Genomic DNA, 19082 nt, shown 5'->3' with positions numbered 1-19082 from the left:
CCCCATTGTCATGAATCTTCTAAGCTAAGAAAAAATGAAATAATTCTGCAGATTGAAAATGCGGGAAAATGCAAAACTGAAGTCTTAATTGATTTACACATCAACTCTTTTTAATTTTGAACCTTCCATTTACATACGGCACAACCTGTCCCGTGATTTATCTAGGGCTTTGTCTACCGTGCAATTAAAGTAATACACAAGACGTTTTTTCTTGGATAAAGTATATAAAATTATCAGTAATCAGAGTGATATTGCCATTAGTCTTGCTCAATCTACACCAACTTCTCAACAAACATCCTTGTTTTCATTTAAAAAGAAAAAGAAAAGAAAATAACAAATCTCCTTTTAAAAACATGTGCTAAATAGGCCAGTTGAGTGATTTTGCACTACCGGCAGTTCTTTATTATGACTATGCACTTGGTAATGCTGATTATTCAAAAACACGAAGCTTCCATCATAGAACTATTCGCAGTTTCACAAAGTGCATTAGTGAAGATCAAGGTCATTATTTACAAGACATTGTATCAATTTGCTTGAGATCGATGTATCTGGAGGTCAAAAAGGTTGAAAAAAAAAAAGTGGGAAATTGCTCCCCCCCCCCCAAAAAAAAATAAAGAAAATATTATTTAAAAAAATATATACACATATCACTAAGAATATAAATATTTGTATGGGAGAAAACACATCCCTTGACGAATGAATTTGCTCTACTTTGCTGGTCCCTTGGCACTTAAGGGGTTAAAGGTGATTTATTTGGCAGCATAACACAAGACCATGGAGCCCATCACTAGTGTTTACAGTGATGTCTATCCGTGCTCCTCACAGTCAAACTGATGGATCTCTCCAATACAAGATGTAACATTAAGCCGATGTACTGGCTGTTTAATCCATTGTTTGGCCCTAATTCAAAGCTGCTGAGGTAGAAAAGCTGCTTCACACTGGGGATGGGTACTGAGACACTGCCAGCTTCTTTGAATAAAAAAGCACACAGTTCGTGTATCCTATTCACTTATTTTCTCTCTTTTGACTTAGCACTTGCCATGAAAATACTGCTGCCAGACATTGCCTTTTGTGCTTAACTCGTGTACTCATAGTGGCACCGAGCTTTTATTTGCAAATCAATAGAAAAATGGCTCTGAGTAAAGAGCCACAGTTATTATTCATGAAAATATTTGTATATGTTGGTATATATGTAAAATACTTACATTTATGTGTGACAAACACCTATATAGTGTAGTGTTTGTGTGGTATGTATGTGATGTGTAGGCTTCTCACTAAAATGTTCACATCAATGTATATTACACTACTAATTGGTGATACATATAAATGCAAATACTGTATGAAATACACATCAGTAGAAGGGAACATACATACACACACGAAACACAAACATACACACACAAAACACAAACATACACACATGACACAAACATACACACACACAAAACACAAACATACACACACAAACACACAAAACACACACACAAATCACAAACATAAGCACACAAAACACAAACACACAAAACACACACACAAATCACAAACATAAGCACACAAAACACAAACACACAAAACACACACACAAAACACACACACAAATCACAAACATAAGCACACAAAACACAAACATACACACAAAACACAAACACACACAAAACACAAACATACACACACAAATCACAAACATACACACATGACACAAACATACAAAATACAAACACACACTCAAAACACAAACATACACACGACACAAACATACACACACACAAAACACAAACATACACACACAAACACACAAAACACACACACAAATCACAAACATAAGCACACAAAACACAAACACACAAAACACACACACAAAACACACACACAAATCACAAACATAAGCACACAAAACACAAACATACACACAAAACACAAACACACACAAAACACAAACATACACACACAAATCACAAACATACACACATGACACAAACATACAAAATACAAACACACACTCAAAACACAAACATACACACGACACAAACATACACACACACAAAACACAAACAGACACACACAAAGCACACACACAAATCACAAACATAAGCACACAAAACACACAAAATACAAACACACAGACACAAAACACAAACATACACACATGACACAAACATACAAACACAAAACACACACACACAAATCACAAACATAAACACACAAAATACAAACACACATAAACACACACAAAAAACAAACACACACATGAAACACAAACATACGCACAAAACTTACAAACACACAAAACTCAAACTTAAAAGCATGCACAAAACATAAACATAGACAAAACACAAACATACACACAAAACACGAACATACACACAAAACACGAACATACACGCACACGCAAAAACAAACACACATAAAACACAAACATACACACAAAACACAAACATACGCACACACACATAAAACACAAACATACATGCACACAGAAAACACACACACATACAAAACAAAAAAATACATACACACACTACCAACACTATGCAATTAGAGCATTTCTGGAAATCATGATAGACCACATGCAGGACACTTTAAGCACATGTCATCAACCAAGTCCTTATAAGTTTCTATGACTGCCATCTTTGAATATTATTTTTAAATGACAGCCCGACTCACAATTCCTGGATAAACAAAGACATGTAAATAAAAAAATATCATAAAAAATAATAAAATTCATCAACTATGAAAATTAACAACAAATAGAAAACACCACAATGTAGCAACATTAAAAACAAGGAATGATTCCAGATTTTGGTCTTCATGACAAGACTTTGATAACAACTCTGACTTCACAAACCATGGGAAACAGCATGAAATGTCCGCATGTGAGATTACACTTGTTCTCCAGTTTTGACACACTTCTTACCTCAGACATTAAGTTATAGAGCAGTTCACAGGCACATGCAGGACCCAAAGCAGCTTAATAGGCTTTCTCTGTAACCGTAAGCCAATATGCTAATCCCCAGCAAAGGCATATGGAACTATTTCCCTTCCTTTCTTTCAGCTGAAGCCAGTGGCACTATCCACTTAGAGCACTGTGCCTGCATAAGCTTCTGTTCACACAGGGGTGGAAGGTCAGCCTGGACAGCTTACAGGATTGGTTAGCAGGATGAAAGCTGATTTATGGATCACGACTGTGGAACCCAGTGAGAAAGGAGAAATCACAGAGCAGCCATGAAGGATACAATCCTCTCCAGTACAGTAACAGAATGCTCCGTCCCTCCCACCAGCCTTATCAGGGCTACATTTTATACTTTCAAACAAAACGTTTCAAACAGCTTGTGCTAAAAGTAAATAATAGCAGGCAACTGATAGCGAAAATATTCTCCAAATTCTTCTAAATTACACCATTCCTCTAAAAAAAACTGCACATAAAGATCCAAGGCAATATCATCACTTGATCTGACAGCATTTTGTTTTATTTATTAGCCATGACCCGGTTTTTATTAGGGCTCAAAGAACACGAGAAACATTATCACGTATTACTATGTCTAAAAGATCACTTAAAATTCTAATGTGACAATGATTTTAAGACTTTAATTTGTGTTCCAATTTTCCAAATTTACACTATGCCTTATATACAGTATATACCGTATATTAGGATTTGGGCAGAAATATTTTTGAGGGGATTTCAACTAAGCGAAGAAATCATTATCTGAATCCATATGTAAATCTTTATTAAAAAACACTTATAAATTTCAGAATATTATGTATTTTCTTATGTACTTCAGAATTTTATTCACATTTCACCATCTGTTTTTACCTTTAGAAATCATTTTTATAGGGCAGAAACAAGTACAGCATAAAATCAACGATGACGCAAACATTTTTTATTATTAATGAGCATTTTATGTACCTGCCCTCGCTGACCGCTGCTTAATACATGTTCGATATAAAATGTAATAAAATTCATTTGATCCTGTTGTTCCAGAACGCAGACAACTTCTACTCAGTCTTCTTGTACTTGTGTTGTGAGATTTCAGATTATTTTCTGGACACTGGATTATAGGAATTTTATACGAATTTTACAGCACTTACAGCCATTAGTATGGCCTGATTGTACACAGGCAGGCGTGGACCACTGCTCCACTTATACAGTGTATATGCCAATGACTAGGTGCCTATGATAATTCTCTTTCTTAGAGCAGTTGCCACTGTTGGAGCACACTACAGTAGCTGTCTTTATAGACACCCAAATAAACATAGATACCTATCTAAAAACTTAGCCACAAGCTCACAATATATAGTTTGTTGGAGAAATTAAAGGAATTGCATATTACACATGAAAGGTCAACTCTTAAAGGGGTTATCCAGTACTTTTGTATTTTTATTCTTATGTGGGTAAAAACTTACAGGCGGGTTCCTATCAACTTGTTCTGCCCAGTGCCGATCTCTACTGGCTCAGACCAGTCACGGACCGCTCCTACCAACAATTCTGTAGCTTCCGTTGATGTCAAGTCCATAGAGCAAATTCTCTTTTGCTCTGCTTTGCCGGGGGGGGGGGGGGGGGCACCACTGCCAATGCCATGCTAATTCACAGCTGGCTTCCTGCTGCCTAACTGCGGGGAGCGGGCTATCAATCAGCAGGATGTCGGCAGTGATGCCCTGTTGACACAGCAGGCCAGAAAATGAAGACTTGTTCTGATGACGTGAGGTCAAATGAAGCAGCAGAATCGCTTGAAGGAGCAGCTTGTGACCACTCTGAGCCAGCAAAGATCAACGCTGGGCAGAAGAGGCAGGTAGTTAGCAACTTCCCACTTGAAAGTTCTTAGCTCCATAAGAAAAAAATACAAAAGTCCCAGATAACTCCTTTAAGTATGCTCGCTATCTTTGGAACTACTATAAAAGTGAATAGCGGAAACAAAGCATGTGCAGCCACCTCTCCATTTTCATGAATGGGAGATGAGAACTCGTTCTAGAGATACTTGCGATTTCCACAGTTGTCACTGGATCCATTAGACATTTATGCCATAAAACCTATTTTAGAACACTGATACAATTGAGGGTACATTCAAATGTACTACTTTTATATGCAGTTTCAATACACAAAACTAGGAGTGTATCTAAAAAGAATTGTGGAATCTTTCTAATGTACATCTAAGGTCACTTTCACAAGGCAGTATTTTTGGTCAGTATAATGCACCAGTATTTATAAACCAAAATCAGAAGTTGGGTCAAAATGCAGAAGAGATCCAAACTTTCCATAATAGCTTTTCATATCAATGTTTCATGCTTGGTTTTGACTATAAATACTAATGAAAAATACTGACCAATGTACTGCTGTGTGGTAAAGGCCTTGAGATAAGTTCTGAAGGATCTGATTTGTTGCAGAAATTTTCAGCAGCAAATCCGGATCTGAAATATGTATTTGACAAATCCGCACCACATGACCTTGATAATCTTCTGTCCCTCCTGTGGCTTCCCTGGTTCACTGCTGGTCTCTGTTCTTCTGGCTTTAGGGATAATATAGTGACACATGAAACTGCTGCCGCATTCATGTAACATCTGAAAATGTTCCTGGGAACCGGTAAATGGAGACCAGGTATAACTCAACATGGGAGTGGCAGAAGGTAAGTATACTATTTTTTTATGTTACATAGTTTTCCACATCTGCGAACTTGGTTGTAGATTTTTACTTTGACTTTGATGTCAATGGGAAATATTTGGGAATGGGAAAGTCTTGGCCTTTCTGTAATTGTAGCTTACTTACTTGCCTTGAAGACTGCCCTTTAGGCTTAATGCCACAATACTGAGGATGTAGTGATATCTGTATTATGTATCTGTATTCTGTGACTTTTTGTGATGCTATTCATTGACTTTTTTCACACTGTGGAGTTTAGCAGCAGTACACAAGATGGTCTACAGCTCATTGGATTCCTATTGACTGCTTCTGTAGCTGGTGCTTCTTTTTTCATTTGAGTTTGTTTTTTAATAAATCACATATTTTTATGTAATTGAGAAAACTTGGTGATGTTCTCTGCTTAGTAAAGCTGTAGTTCCAAGCCCAAAATCCATCTGTTAAATGGTTATTGCCAAGAAAAAAAGTTATTCACTACCCCCAGTGATCCTGACAACTGTGCTCTAAAACCGTAAAAATGGGGCTCTGCAACCCTGTCTTGAATGAAGTGGAGATGTGCACGCCCGACCTCCAATCATTGTCTAATGGACTGCAGGAGAAAGTGTTGTGTAGCACCCCGAGGACTCGGCTGCTACAGGGGTATTGCACCTCGATCCAGAGGTGTGGTATTCCATTCCCGGGTAAGGATGGAGTGTGGGACTGAGCTCAGCTAGCTGCATGCACTACACTCATCCCATTTCCGGGGGACAGAACAACGGTACTCCCACCAGATAGATGTGCAGGTACAACAGCGTCTGTCCCTGGCTGGAGTGGGAGGGGGGGAGGAACATCCCAGTAGTGTAGGGGCAGATAGGGGAGGGACTCTGGGCATAGAGGTAGGAGCCCATTGGGTGCTAGTCACCTGGGCTCACACATAGAGGGAGTATATATGGTGGGCACCATCTAGAGACAGGGAGAGCTGAGAGAGTCAGAGGGAGAGTTCAGCCAGGAGGGCTGACAGGGAGCTGTGGCTCCGGCTGGGCCCAGCTCCAGGGCCAGGCCTGCAGTGGAGAGGAGGAGGAAGAGAGGCCCAGAGACGCAGGACAAGAGGGAACCCTGAGATCCCACAAGCTAACGGGTGAAGGGTTGGCAGATCAGGGTACCGGATCCCAAACTGGTGGAGGCTAATGATCCTCAGCCAGGAACTGGAGGTCGTGGTCAAGTTTTGGCGCGACCCTCACCACATCCACCAGGAAGGCACACCACGAATAGGGTCAGGAAAGCCAGAGAAGGTTTTACCACCAAGAGGCCCGAGGGAGCCGGACAAAGGTGGATCCCTGGTGGGAACGGCCAGTAGGAAGGAAGAGAGGGGAGCTCAGGACCACGCTCTGGACTGCCTGGGAGTTGGCCGAGTCCCACACCTGGTGGACACAGCACGGCTCGGGTGGTCACTCAAGGCCGGAGTGACCGGAACAACACCTGTGAGTAAAAACCCTGAAACTGCATCGCATGTCTCTGAGCTTCCTTGCTGCACCATCACAACCACCATCTTCCACATCTGCTGCCCTGAGGCCATACCCCTCCCGTTGGGGGTTATACCATCCTTGCTGCACCATCCTACCACCGGCCTCAGCGGTCTGCTCTGCAGCGGCGGCCTCCTAGCCGCAAATCAATGGGTGGCGTAGTCGACACTTAAACAACATCTACAAAAGACTGCCACACACTTAGTTTGACCACCCTGGGCACAGACCGGGTCACCGCCACAAGGACTACTACCCCTATCCAGATCCGGCTCCGGGTGTCCCTTGAACATGGCCCAGGGGGCACGACAACTTTGGCGTAGTCAGCAGGATTACGTGCCCGCAACCACCGGGTACTGCGTGCCTGAAGAAAAGTTCATATTTACCGTAAGAAGAAGTCTCCCGCCGGTTCCTGAGGGTCCCCGCCGTCGGACGCCATCTCGGGTCGTTTCCCGCCGTTTGCCCGCCATCTGCAGCCTTTTCCCGCCATCCACGGAGTTTCCCGCCATTAAAAGACGATTCCCGCCATCTGAGACGATTTCCCGCCCTGGCAGAGCGGACGCCATTATGGGCGTGCCAGAGGGTGGCAAGAGACCACCTCCCATCGTGGGCCTGGTCCCAGAAGAGCGCCAAAAGCGGAGACCGCCCCCACCAGCAGAGACTGCAATGATAGAGATGTCCATCAGAGCGAGGGGTCTGCCCCTGAAACTGACAATCACCAAGTGGCCCCGGGACCACCCTCAGGATGGGCGGATACAGAACAAAACCAAGAAGATGGGTGCAGCCTGGAGGAGTCTGGAAAGATCGCACCCGGAGATGGAGGGAGAGTCAGGCAGCACCGACCCTCTGGTCAGGAGCCTGTTGCAGGCCGCCACCCCAGAAGGCCTGGTGGAGATCCTGGCACAGCTCCCCAAAGATCGGGAGCATGCACAGACCGCGCTGGAGGGCTTGGCTCGGAAGATGGCCCGAGTGCAGCAAGAAGTGCTGACAGAGTGGAGCAGAGAAATGGCCCTGCAGGCTGGAACCCGCCAGCAAAGGACGCCACCCGGGACGAGGAGTCTGTCTGCCTCTGAGGATGGTGCAGGAGGGACGAAGGCCGGAGACGACGCCGTGGAAGGAGCTGAAGAGATGGAAGCAGGTAAAGGGGACGTTACTACCCCAAGCCTAGAAGCCGTAAGCCTGCCCCAGCTCTCCGTCGCAGAACCCGAAATCCCACCGACCGTGCCCGTCGCTGCACCGCCACCGCTCCGAACTAGGCCTCAAGCGGCAGGAGCCGCGGCCACGCCCCCTGTGACGTCATGCGCCTTAACCCTGAGCGCGGCCAAGCAGGAAATGCCACCGGCCTGGTCGCAAGGCCGAGTGCCCCCGGGCGCCGCCGTCTCCACAGTACCTTTCACCTTTAAAGTGCCACCGGCCTGGTCGCAAGGCCTGGTGAATGCGGGCGCCGCTACCACCACCGCGCCCTCGACCTCCACAGTGCTGCCCCTAGGCGAAGACCTATTTGCGCAACATACTTGCCCGGATGGGCAGCCCTTTGAGTGGCCACCGGAATACCTCAGTTCCCGATTCCGGAAGGAATGGCCCCTGTGTGAGCCCCTGATCCCGGCTCCGGCACCCGCCAAGATCACCCCAATCCCGTTAGAGGAGGCGCAGTTCGCATGGGACCCCACCGGTGAAAACCTCATGGGGTTCACCCAAGAGACCCGGGCGGCCGCAGCCCAGCGTGCGGAGTGCTGCCGACAACAACTGGAGGTCTTCGACAAAGAACGGCGAGAGAGGCGGATCCGCGAGGAGCGGCTGCAGGTCCAGAGCGCGGAGCAGAAAAGCCGGACCCGGAGAAACCCCCGTGCAGCCCACGGTCCCCGCGCCACCGGGACTGTAATTAAGTTCCAACTGGAGCACGGTTGGGGCTTTATCAGGGATCACAAAACCCCCGGCGACGTCTTTGTCACCCGCAGGGATGTCGAATCTCACCTGCCGGAGGGACACCGCGGACGTGACCTTTACCTGGGTGACGAGGTCACCTTCACCCGGCATCAGTGTGCCAAAGGACCGTACGCCCTTCATGTGCACCGGCTGACGGAGGAAGAGCTGCGGTATGAGGAGGAACAAAAGGACCCGGACGGGTTTGAAGATTACCCTCAGGAGGAGATAAGGAGAGGACACCGCTGCTGAAGGGAAGTAGCATAAACTGAAACTGTAGATAGTTACCCGTAGGGGTACTTGATATGATGCAAATCAGAGTGTGGTCCCCGTTGGGACTAGTGTGAACTGTTTGCTGTGTGTCCCTATCCCTGAACAGGCTGAGGACTGTGAGCAGCCATCCCTCTTCCCCACAGGCTGAGGACTGTGAGCAGCCATCCCTTTTCCCCACTGGCCGAGGACTGAGAGAGGCCATACCCTGTAAATAGTTGCGCTTCCTAAGGCGCCCCCTACCGGTTTTATAGGAAGAACTGATTTTCTTCTAGTGACTGTTGCACTTTACCCGGTCATAAGTTGCACCGTGACCGGAGGAACAAGAACGTTTTATATGAAAAAGTTTATATTGCTAGAATGATATATAAGTTACCTGTCATATTATATTCTGATAATGTTTTATAATGTTTTATATGTTAGTGTGTACTTTAAAAATTTTGTATGTTTTGGTATATTTTATTCTTTTACAGCCCGAGGACGTGCTGTGATTTACCAGGGGGGAATGTAGCACCCCGAGGACTCGGCTACTACAGGGGTATTGCACCTCGATCCAGAGGTGTGGTATTCCATTCCCGGGTAAGGATGGAGTGTGGGACTGAGCTCAGCTAGCTGCATGCACTACACTCATCCCATTTCCGGGGGACAGAACAACGGTACTCCCACCAGATAGATGTGCAGGTACGACAGCGTCTGTCCCTGGCTGGAGTGGGAGGGGGGGAGGAACATCCCAGTAGTGTAGGGGCAGATAGGGGAGGGACTCTGGGCATAGAGGTAGGAGCCCATTGGGTGCTAGTCACCTGGGCTCACACATAGAGGGAGTATATATGGTGGACACCATCTAGAGACAGGGAGAGCTGAGAGAGTCAGAGGGAGAGTTCAGCCAGGAGGGCTGACAGGGAGCTGTGGCTCCGGCTGGGCCCAGCTCCAGGGCCAGGCCTGCAGTGGAGAGGAGGAGGAAGAGAGGCCCAGAGACGCAGGACAAGAGGGAACCCTGAGATCCCACAAGCTAACGGGTGAAGGGTTGGCAGATCAGGGTACCGGATCCCAAACTGGTGGAGGCTAATGATCCTCAGCCAGGAACCGGAGGTCGTGGTCAAGTTTTGGCGCGACCCTCACCACGTCCACCAGGAAGGCACACCACGAATAGGGTCAGGAAAGCCAGAGAAGGTTTTACCACCAAGAGGCCCGAGGGAGCCGGACAAAGGTGGATCCCTGGTGGGAACGGCCAGTAGGAAGGAAGAGAGGGGAGCTCAGGACCACGCTCTGGACTGCCTGGGAGTTGGCCGAGTCCCACACCTGGTGGACGCAGCACGGCTCGGGTGGTCACTCAAGGCCGGAGTGACCGGAACAACACCTGTGAGTAAAAACCCTGAAACTGCATCGCATGTCTCTGAGCTTCCTTGCTGCACCATCACAACCACCATCTTCCACATCTGCTGCCCTGAGGCCATACCCCTCCCGTTGGGGGTTATACCATCCTTGCTGCACCATCCTACCACCGGCCTCAGCGGTCTGCTCTGCAGCGGCGGCCTCCTAGCCGCAAATCAACGGGTGGTGTAGTCGACACTTAAACAACATCTACAAAAGACTGCCACACACTTAGTTTGACCACCCTGGGCACAGACCGGGTCACCGCCACAAGGACTACTACCCCTATCCAGATCCGGCTCCGGGTGTCCCTTGAACATGGCCCAGGGGGCGCGACAGTTGCATTTAGCTTTCTTCAGCAATCCCATTAACAATGAATGGAGCAGAGGCTAATGATGCACATGGACTTCCAAAAACTCACCACGAGGCTGTAGAGTCCAATTCTCAGGGTTTCAGAGCCTTGCTCTAGGATTGTTATGGGATCTAGCAATTGGAACTCCAGTGGTCAACAAGTTATCATCACCTATCCGGTAAATAGGAGATAACTTATTTTCTTGGGAATAACTCTTTAAGGTGCTGCCTTCTACAAATCACACAGGCTTTCCATTGTTCCATTAGCATTAATTACAAATTTATTGTGCCAAACATTCCGGGATCCCATTCTCAAAGTGTGTTTTTACATGTACACATCCACTCTGCTCCAAAATCATCTAAACAGCACCAAAGAAAGCATCGTAAAGAGCTACCACAAGTCACGGGAACCACACGTGGATTGCCACTAATTGTTGTCTTGCATTGTTGTTGTAATTGCAACTTGAAACTATTGCAAATACACGTACGGTAATTAGGGGTAAACCTCATCTGCTACTTGCCGGTGATCTGCACTTTGCTGTGATTTTCATGTGGAAAAGTGGTACTATTTTTTTCTCACTTGTTATCCGTGTATGGTCCATGTGCAGTCTCTATGCAATACGTTGTTTTACTCCGTGGCTATTAATCATTTACAGGACCATTTACAGTAAGGGACGAGCGGACCTGTGTAAGTTTAGGTTCTGGTACCCTACCCAAACTTTATTCGAAAGCTCGGTTCTGGTACCAGAACTTTACCCTGACTTGAACCAGAACCCGTACTCCATTGAAAACAACGAGGACCTGAATATTTGAGCTAGAATATTCTCTCTCGCTCTCGGACTTCCCCTGTACCTCCGAAGATTACAATGGATTTCCTGGAGAAGCCCGTGTTTGGCATTTAGCACTGGACACTAACTGTCCGGTACGAACCCTGAACTTTTAAGTTTGGGTTCGCTCATCTCTACAGTTCCTAGGTTACAAAATTGCAATGTATCCCTAAAAATCAGATGCTATACTTTGGCTTCGTATCTGATTTTCTTCTCACACCCATCCAATTTTAGAGTGAAATGGCAGCAAGAGTTTCATCAGTAGAGATGAGCGAACCCAAACTCAAAAGTTTGGGGTTTGTACCAAACAGTTAGTATCCAGCATTAAACGCTGAACATAGATTTCTCCCGGAAGTCCATTGCAATGTTCAGAGTTCTGAGGAAAGTCTGGGAGGAGAGAGATTTTTTTTTCCAGCTCAAAAGTTCGGGACCCGATTTTTTCAATGGGGTTCAGGTTCTGGCTTAAGTTTGGTTACAGTTCTGATACCCGAAAAAAACTTTGGAATAAAGCTCGGGTCGGGTACCAGAACCCAAACTTCCACAGGTGCTATCTAATAAAACACAGAATAGCACTCATCCGATTTATACAGTGGTGTGAGCGAGCCCTAAGGGGAAACAGAGCTTCACCATCGCTTTTGTATTACGTAGTGAAACAATTAATTAATAGTAGCATCAATTAAAAAGAAGAACCAAAATCATCATGTGCTTTTCAATATCAGAATGTGCATGCCTTTCAGAATTTGACCCAAGCAGCATGTAAGAGGTTTCCCTTACTGTCCTCGCCCCTAATGTGCATTTCTGAAATATTAAAATAAAAAATAACTCTTCCGCCAGTTGAGCGGCTTTCAGCGGTGACATAATACTTTTTGCTAATGGCCTGAGATCGAGTTGCCACAAACATTTTCCAAAAGCTTGCCAGTAAATCTGGTTCTGTTGCCAATCAACCCCCTGTGTTTAAAACGTATTTGCTACCTTCCATCCCACCTAATTTGTGAAGCCATTAGCAATTATACCATTGGCAGCTCAGTCAGGGAGTAAATCAATTGTGATTTAAACCCCTTTGAACAGGCTATAAGTGAGCTATCATTTGCAATCTCCATTCAGGCAGCAAGAGAGTGATTGAACTGTTAGCATTTTACCTTTCCTTTCATGAGCACATGGCAGTCGAAAGATTTTACAATCATTTCTGACACTTAAAAAGGCAAAGAAGTCTTTAAAGTCAGATAATGTTAAAACAACATTTCCTGATGACAAAAAGCCAAGGCAGACAACTCTATGCAAGGGAAAATCTGGTAGTTTGTCATAGTCAATAAACTACAACACATATATCTAGCATGACTTGACATCTAATTTGCTTGAAATTTGCTTTTGTAATTCACTGAATTATTCTCTGGAATCGGGCCCGAGTCTTCCCTTCCTAAATAACCCATTCATCCTTGAAGACAAGTATCCTATAAAGAACAAAGCCACCTGTGTCCCTGTGTTGCCTATTGTTTGAGTTCTTGTCATATTCTCTTCAGACTTTCTTATTTAGCTGCTTGCTGTGTGACAACCCCTAATGACACCTATGGTAGTGCCAATATGGGTTGTCGCCTCTAATTCCACAGACCATGAATTCCATATTATTCTGAATTGCCCTATAGTGCCATAGCCCATATCCCTTATTTTACTTTTGCTATGCATTTGAATACGTCAGTCTTCATTGTAGCATTATCATTCCATTCATGATCCATAATATAATAATGAATAGTGTATTTTATAGCGCCCAATGTTTTAAACATATATGGCTTTTATGGTAAAACTATATTTAAACTATTAAGAGTCGCTGAGCTGCTCGAGACCAGGAAGAGACTGTTCACAAAGCCTGTGGAGCGTCAGAGAGAGGCTCCATAGGCTTTGTACATTGGATTTGCTGGACTTCATTGGATTCGCATGGACTATGTTGGATTTTTTAACAAAGTGGTGAATGAGGGAAATTGTCTTTGTTTTATTTCTCTGTGTTTTGTATGGTCTTTTCAGGTTTCCAATTGCTGGATTGTGTTGGATTCGGTGGACTATGTCGGACCTGCCTGGGATTTTTATTTATTTATTTATTTTTTAATAAAGTGCTAAACCAGAAAAAGTGTCAGGGAGTGTTTATTTAAATAAAGTATTTTTTGTGTGTGTTTCCTTTTTATTACTGGGTTAGTAATGGGGGTATCCGATAGACACCTCTCCATTACTAACCCAGAGTTTGATGCCAACTGTGTTTTTGGATCCTACACAGCTGACCTCAACCCCAAGCACCATTAGAGAGAAGGCAAGGCACCAGAATTGGCGCATCTAATGTGATGCTTCACTTCTAGGGGGGCGGCAGGCTGGTATTTTAAAGCTGGGAAGGGCCCAATAACAAGGGACCTTCCCAGCCTGATAATATCAGCTTTCAGCTGTCTTCTTTACCTTTGCTGGTTTCAATAACATTTCTTTATTTATTAGGTTAATACACGCAAGGCACTAATTATATATCTCACGGATATCTATTTATCTATCTATTATCTTTCTATTTCTTAATTATCTCTTATATTTGCACATCTGAGTGAAAGCCAGACAACTTAGTTTCAGACAATTTCATACACCACAGCAAGACAGAACTCAGCAGCAAGACAGAATATAGTTATACTGCATCAGCAAAGTATCTCCCAGGCAAAAATTTCAAGTAGACTGGGGTTAAAGATGTGCTGTTCAAGCTTTTTTGAGGAAGCACCAAGACATTGGCAATCATTGAGGACCATGGACACAGTTGCAGCAGATGACAGACAAATCATTCTTGCTTCCATTTGAAATGGGAAGATATCCAACAGTGCTATAAGTTACAACTGGCAATAAGCAGTGGGACCCAGCTACACCCATCTAATTTTTGGAGAAGACGTGCCATAAGTGGTTTTCATGAAAATTTTTTTGTAAAAAAAGCCATATCTTCAAACTTGAAGAAAAGGACCAGTGACTCAACTATGCAGAATATTGTAGGAACTGGGGTGCAGAAAAAATAACAGCAGGTGCTGTGTGGACTGATGAATCAAAGCAAAGTGTGAAATATATTAGTCTTTAACAAAAGGCAGTTAGTTCACCAAAGGGCTGGAACGCAATAAATTAGTGAATGTCTCCAGGCAACAGTGAGGCATGTGTTGTGATCTGCTACAAGCACTAAGGAAAGACAGGAGATCTGTCCCTACAATAGAACTAAGCTAGATCCCTACGATGTAACGGGGAACCTGATCCTACGATCAGACCCGCTAAAGTCCTCAGCTAGTCTGAACGAAGACCTATAGATGTGAGTGAGGGATCCCTACAAGAACTAGGGACTGGGAGAAAGATGGACACCTCCTAGCAGAAATTGTAGCAGTAAAAGACAAACACACAACATAGAACATAGAGGTCAAAAGACCTAGCTAAACTGACTGAGAAAGGTAACAAAGCACCTGGCTAGCTTAAGTGTAGAAATTACAATGAAGTCCAGCAAGGCCAGAAGGGCGGAGCAGGATTAAATAGGCAAAAACGGTCATGTGACCAGCATAATAGAAAAAAACTAACAGGAGAGTTCTAACAGTACCCCCTCTTCTATGAGGATCCTCCGGATCCCCTAGGCCCAGGCTTATCAGGAAACCTCTTGTGAAACGCTCTGACAAGTCTGGAAGCAGAAACATCATCTGCCCTCACCCATGAGTTATCCTCGGGACCGAAACCCTTCCAAGCGACGAGATACTGCAAACTCCCTCTATACCTTCTAGAATTAAGGATGCGGGAAATTTCATATTCCCCGTCCTCCACCACCGGAGGAACAGTGGCAGTGGCGTCTCTATCTGATACATAAGCTTTTTTCAATAGAGAAACATGAAACACCGGATTAATCTTCCAGGAGGTAGGAACCTCCAACCTAACAGCAGATTGGTTAACTACCTGAAGCACCTTAAAGGGCCCTACAAACTTGGGACCCAATTTTTTAGAAGGAATCCTCAACCGCAGATTCTTAGAGGACAACCAAACCATGTCACCAACGGTAAACAAAACCTCTTGACGTTTCCTGTCAAAGTACCTCTTAGATTTTTTGTTAGCCTCCTGAAGATTACCACGCACATCCGTCCAAACTCTTTCCAAATCACCGGAAAAACTCTCCTCCTCAGGCACAGGCGATACCAATTTGGAGAATGACCCAAAAGACGGATGTCTCCCAGAACAACAAAAAAAAGGCGAACACCCAGCAGAAGAGGATGTATGGTTGTTAAGAGCAAATTCAGCAAGCGGCAGAAACTCAGACCACCCCTCTTGATTGTCTGCCACAAAACAACGCAAGAACTGCTCAACATCCTGGTTCTTACTTTCTGTCTGGCCATTAGACTCAGGATGATATCCAGATGAAAATGACAAATGAACTCCCAACCTGTCACAAAAGGCACGCCAAAAACGAGCCACGAACTGAGGTCCCCTGTCAGAAACAATGTCAGTAGGAACACCATGGAGTCTGACAATCTCCTTGACAAAGGCCTTAGCGAGTGTCTTAGCGCAGGGCAGTTTGATGAAGGGAACCAAGTGACACATCTTGCTAAAACGGTCCACGACCACTCAGATGACCGTGAAACACTCAGAGGGGGGGAAGGTCAGTAATAAAGTCCATAGCCAGATGTGTCCAAGGTGCACTAGGAACCTCCAGAGGGCAAAGCAACCCCGCAGCAGGAGTATGTGAAGACTTAGATCTAGCACACACAGTACATTGACGCACCCACTTAATGACCTCCTTCTGCCATCCAGGCCACCAAAAACTGCGACCCACAAGTCTCTTGGCCTCAGAAATTCCAGGATGACCTGCCAACCGAGACTCATGACACTCAACAAACAAATCTCTCCTAAAGGTCCTAGGCACAAACAACCTCCCATGGGGAGTGTTAGATGGGGCATTCTCCTGTGCTTTAAGAATCTCATCTTCCAAAACGGAGTCCAATGCAGCAATCACAACACCTTCTTGTAAAATGCTCTCCTCCTCCTCAGCACCGACCATGGGAGAAAAGCTGCGAGACAAAGCATCAGCTTTAACATTCTTGGTACCCGGGATGTAAGTAACGGAAAAATTAAACCGCGAAAAAAACAGTGCCCACCTAGCCTGACGGGCATTCAAGCGCTTGGCAGCATCAAGATAGATCAGATTTTTATGATCAGTGAAAACCTGAATGGGAAAATCAGCACCTTCCAAGAGATGACGCCAGTGTTCAAATGCGAGTTTAATAGCCAGCAATTCCCGATTACCAATATCGTAATTAAGTTCAGTCTCAGAAAAAAAATTTTGAAAAAAAGGCACAGGGATGTACTCCATCCTTGTTTTCCTGAGACAACACCGCACCGACCCCCGCAGAAGAAGCATCAACCTCAACCAAAAACGGCTTAGTCACATCAGGCTGCATAAGGATGGGGGCAGAGCTGAACCTCTACTTTAAAAACACAAAAGCTTCAATGGCCTCAGTAGTCCACTGAACCGTATTAGAACCTTTCCTGGTGAGATCGGTCAGTGGTTTAACAATAATAGAAAAATTTTAATGAATTTTCTGTAATAATTGGCGAAACTCAAAAACCTCTGTATCGATTTCAAACCAATAGGCCTAGGCCATTCCTGCACAGCTTGAACTTTCACCGGGTCCATCTCAAAGCCCTCGCTGGAGATAATGTAGCTCAAAAAACGAATTCTCTGTACAGCGAACTCACATTTCTCCAGCTTAGTAAAAAGCGAATTGTCAATCAATAACTGCAATACCTCACGTACGCTCCGCCAATGAGACTCCAGGTCAGGCGAATAAATCAAAATGTCAACCAAATACACAACCACATTTTTGCCGATCAAAGGTCTAAGGATGTCATTAATAAGATTCTGAAAAAATGCTGGTGCATTGGTAAGACCAAAAGGCATAACCAAATTCTCAAAATGACCCACAGGAGTGTTAAAAGCAGTCTTCCATTCATCACCCTTCTTCATGCGCAACAAATTGTATGCCCCCCGGAGATCAATTTTAGAGAACCACTTGGCCCCCACTAACTGGTTAAACAAATCAGGAATCAATGGCAGTGGGTAGGGATTACGTACAGTAATTGTGTTAATCTCGCGAAAGTCCAAACAAGGACGTAAACCGCCGTCCTTTTTTTTGACAAAAAAATCCAACAGCCACAGGTGACTTAGAGGGTCTGATATGACCGGCGGCCAAGCTCGTCTGTATGTATTCCTCCAAAGCCTTTCTCTCAGGAATAGTCAGATTAAATAAACGACTTTTAGGAAGAGTCGCTCCAGGAACAAATTCAATGGTACAATCGTAGTCTCTATGGGGAGGCAAAATTTGCGACTCCTCCTCAGAGAAAGCTTTCCAAAAATCCTGAATAGGTACAGGTAATTCCCCTTTATCCACAGCAGCAATGTGCCCGTTACAACACTTGTCATAACACTTAGGGCTCCAGGACTTAATTTCATTGGCAGACCAATCCAGCACAGAATTGTGCAATTTTAACCAGGGCAACCCCAAAACTACTGGAGAAGGCAAATTATTTAATACCACCAAATCCAAATTTTCTTGGTGAATACCATTAATAGTGAGGGGAAATTCATAAACCTTGTAACACATTTCAAGGGAGTGCCATCGACAGAAACCACGGCAATAGGGGATGACAAAGGTTTGGGTTTTAAATTAAGTTTTTCCAAGAATCATCCTTACCTGAGAGTGAGATATCACACCTCTGGGTGAGGTGCAATACCTCTGTAGCAACCGAGCCCTCAGGGTGCTACAGTTCCATTTATCTTCAGCCTAGGTGACGTATTGTGATCACATTCAGAGTTGAACCACAATCCACAAATACCCGAAATTCAATTAATTCTTCCTGAGGTGCGGTAGTAGCAGAAAGAAATACACCCTTAGTGTTTAAACAGGCTATACGGGCGTAACTGACCTTTTTTTTTTTCTTTGTTCATACGAAGCACGCAGTTCATAATGAAATGGTCAGATTTGCCGCAATAGAAGCACAAACCTTCAGAAAACCTGCGGTCTTTTTCCTGAGAGCGGGTTGACATTGCCCCAATCTCCATCGGCTCTCCAGTGTCAGTACAGACCCTCTCAAGACTCGGAGCTGACATGGCAGAGGATTTACTCTCATTAACCCTTGCACGCAGTCTCCTGTCCACCCGTATAGCTAATTGCATTGCCTCCT

The 19082-nt window shown here is 44.7% G+C and overlaps 1 protein-coding gene across 20 annotated transcripts in view; it reads right to left on the bottom strand.

Moving 5' to 3' along the window:
- Window positions 1-19082, bottom strand: part of MEF2C (myocyte enhancer factor 2C) — a 333965-nt gene that overhangs the window by 161115 nt on the left and 153768 nt on the right. The window contains exon 1 of one of the 20 annotated variants that reach the window (XM_073678746.1): window positions 2915-3273. The exons of the other annotated variants lie outside the window; for them this stretch is intronic. The gene's annotated coding sequence lies outside the window, so the exon portion shown is untranslated. Of the gene's footprint in view, window positions 1-2914; window positions 3274-19082 lie in introns of those variants that run through there. 20 annotated transcript variants of the gene reach the window in all.

This window comes from Phyllobates terribilis, unplaced genomic scaffold (genome assembly GCF_046119375.1).
Source record: "Phyllobates terribilis strain yellow unplaced genomic scaffold, ASM4611937v1 Scaffold_1__5_contigs__length_1240528914, whole genome shotgun sequence".
In the NCBI taxonomy this organism is placed as follows: domain Eukaryota; kingdom Metazoa; phylum Chordata; class Amphibia; order Anura; family Dendrobatidae; genus Phyllobates; species Phyllobates terribilis.
The sequence above is the reverse complement of the archived record's forward strand: the minus strand, read 5'-3'. Positions and strand labels throughout refer to the sequence as shown.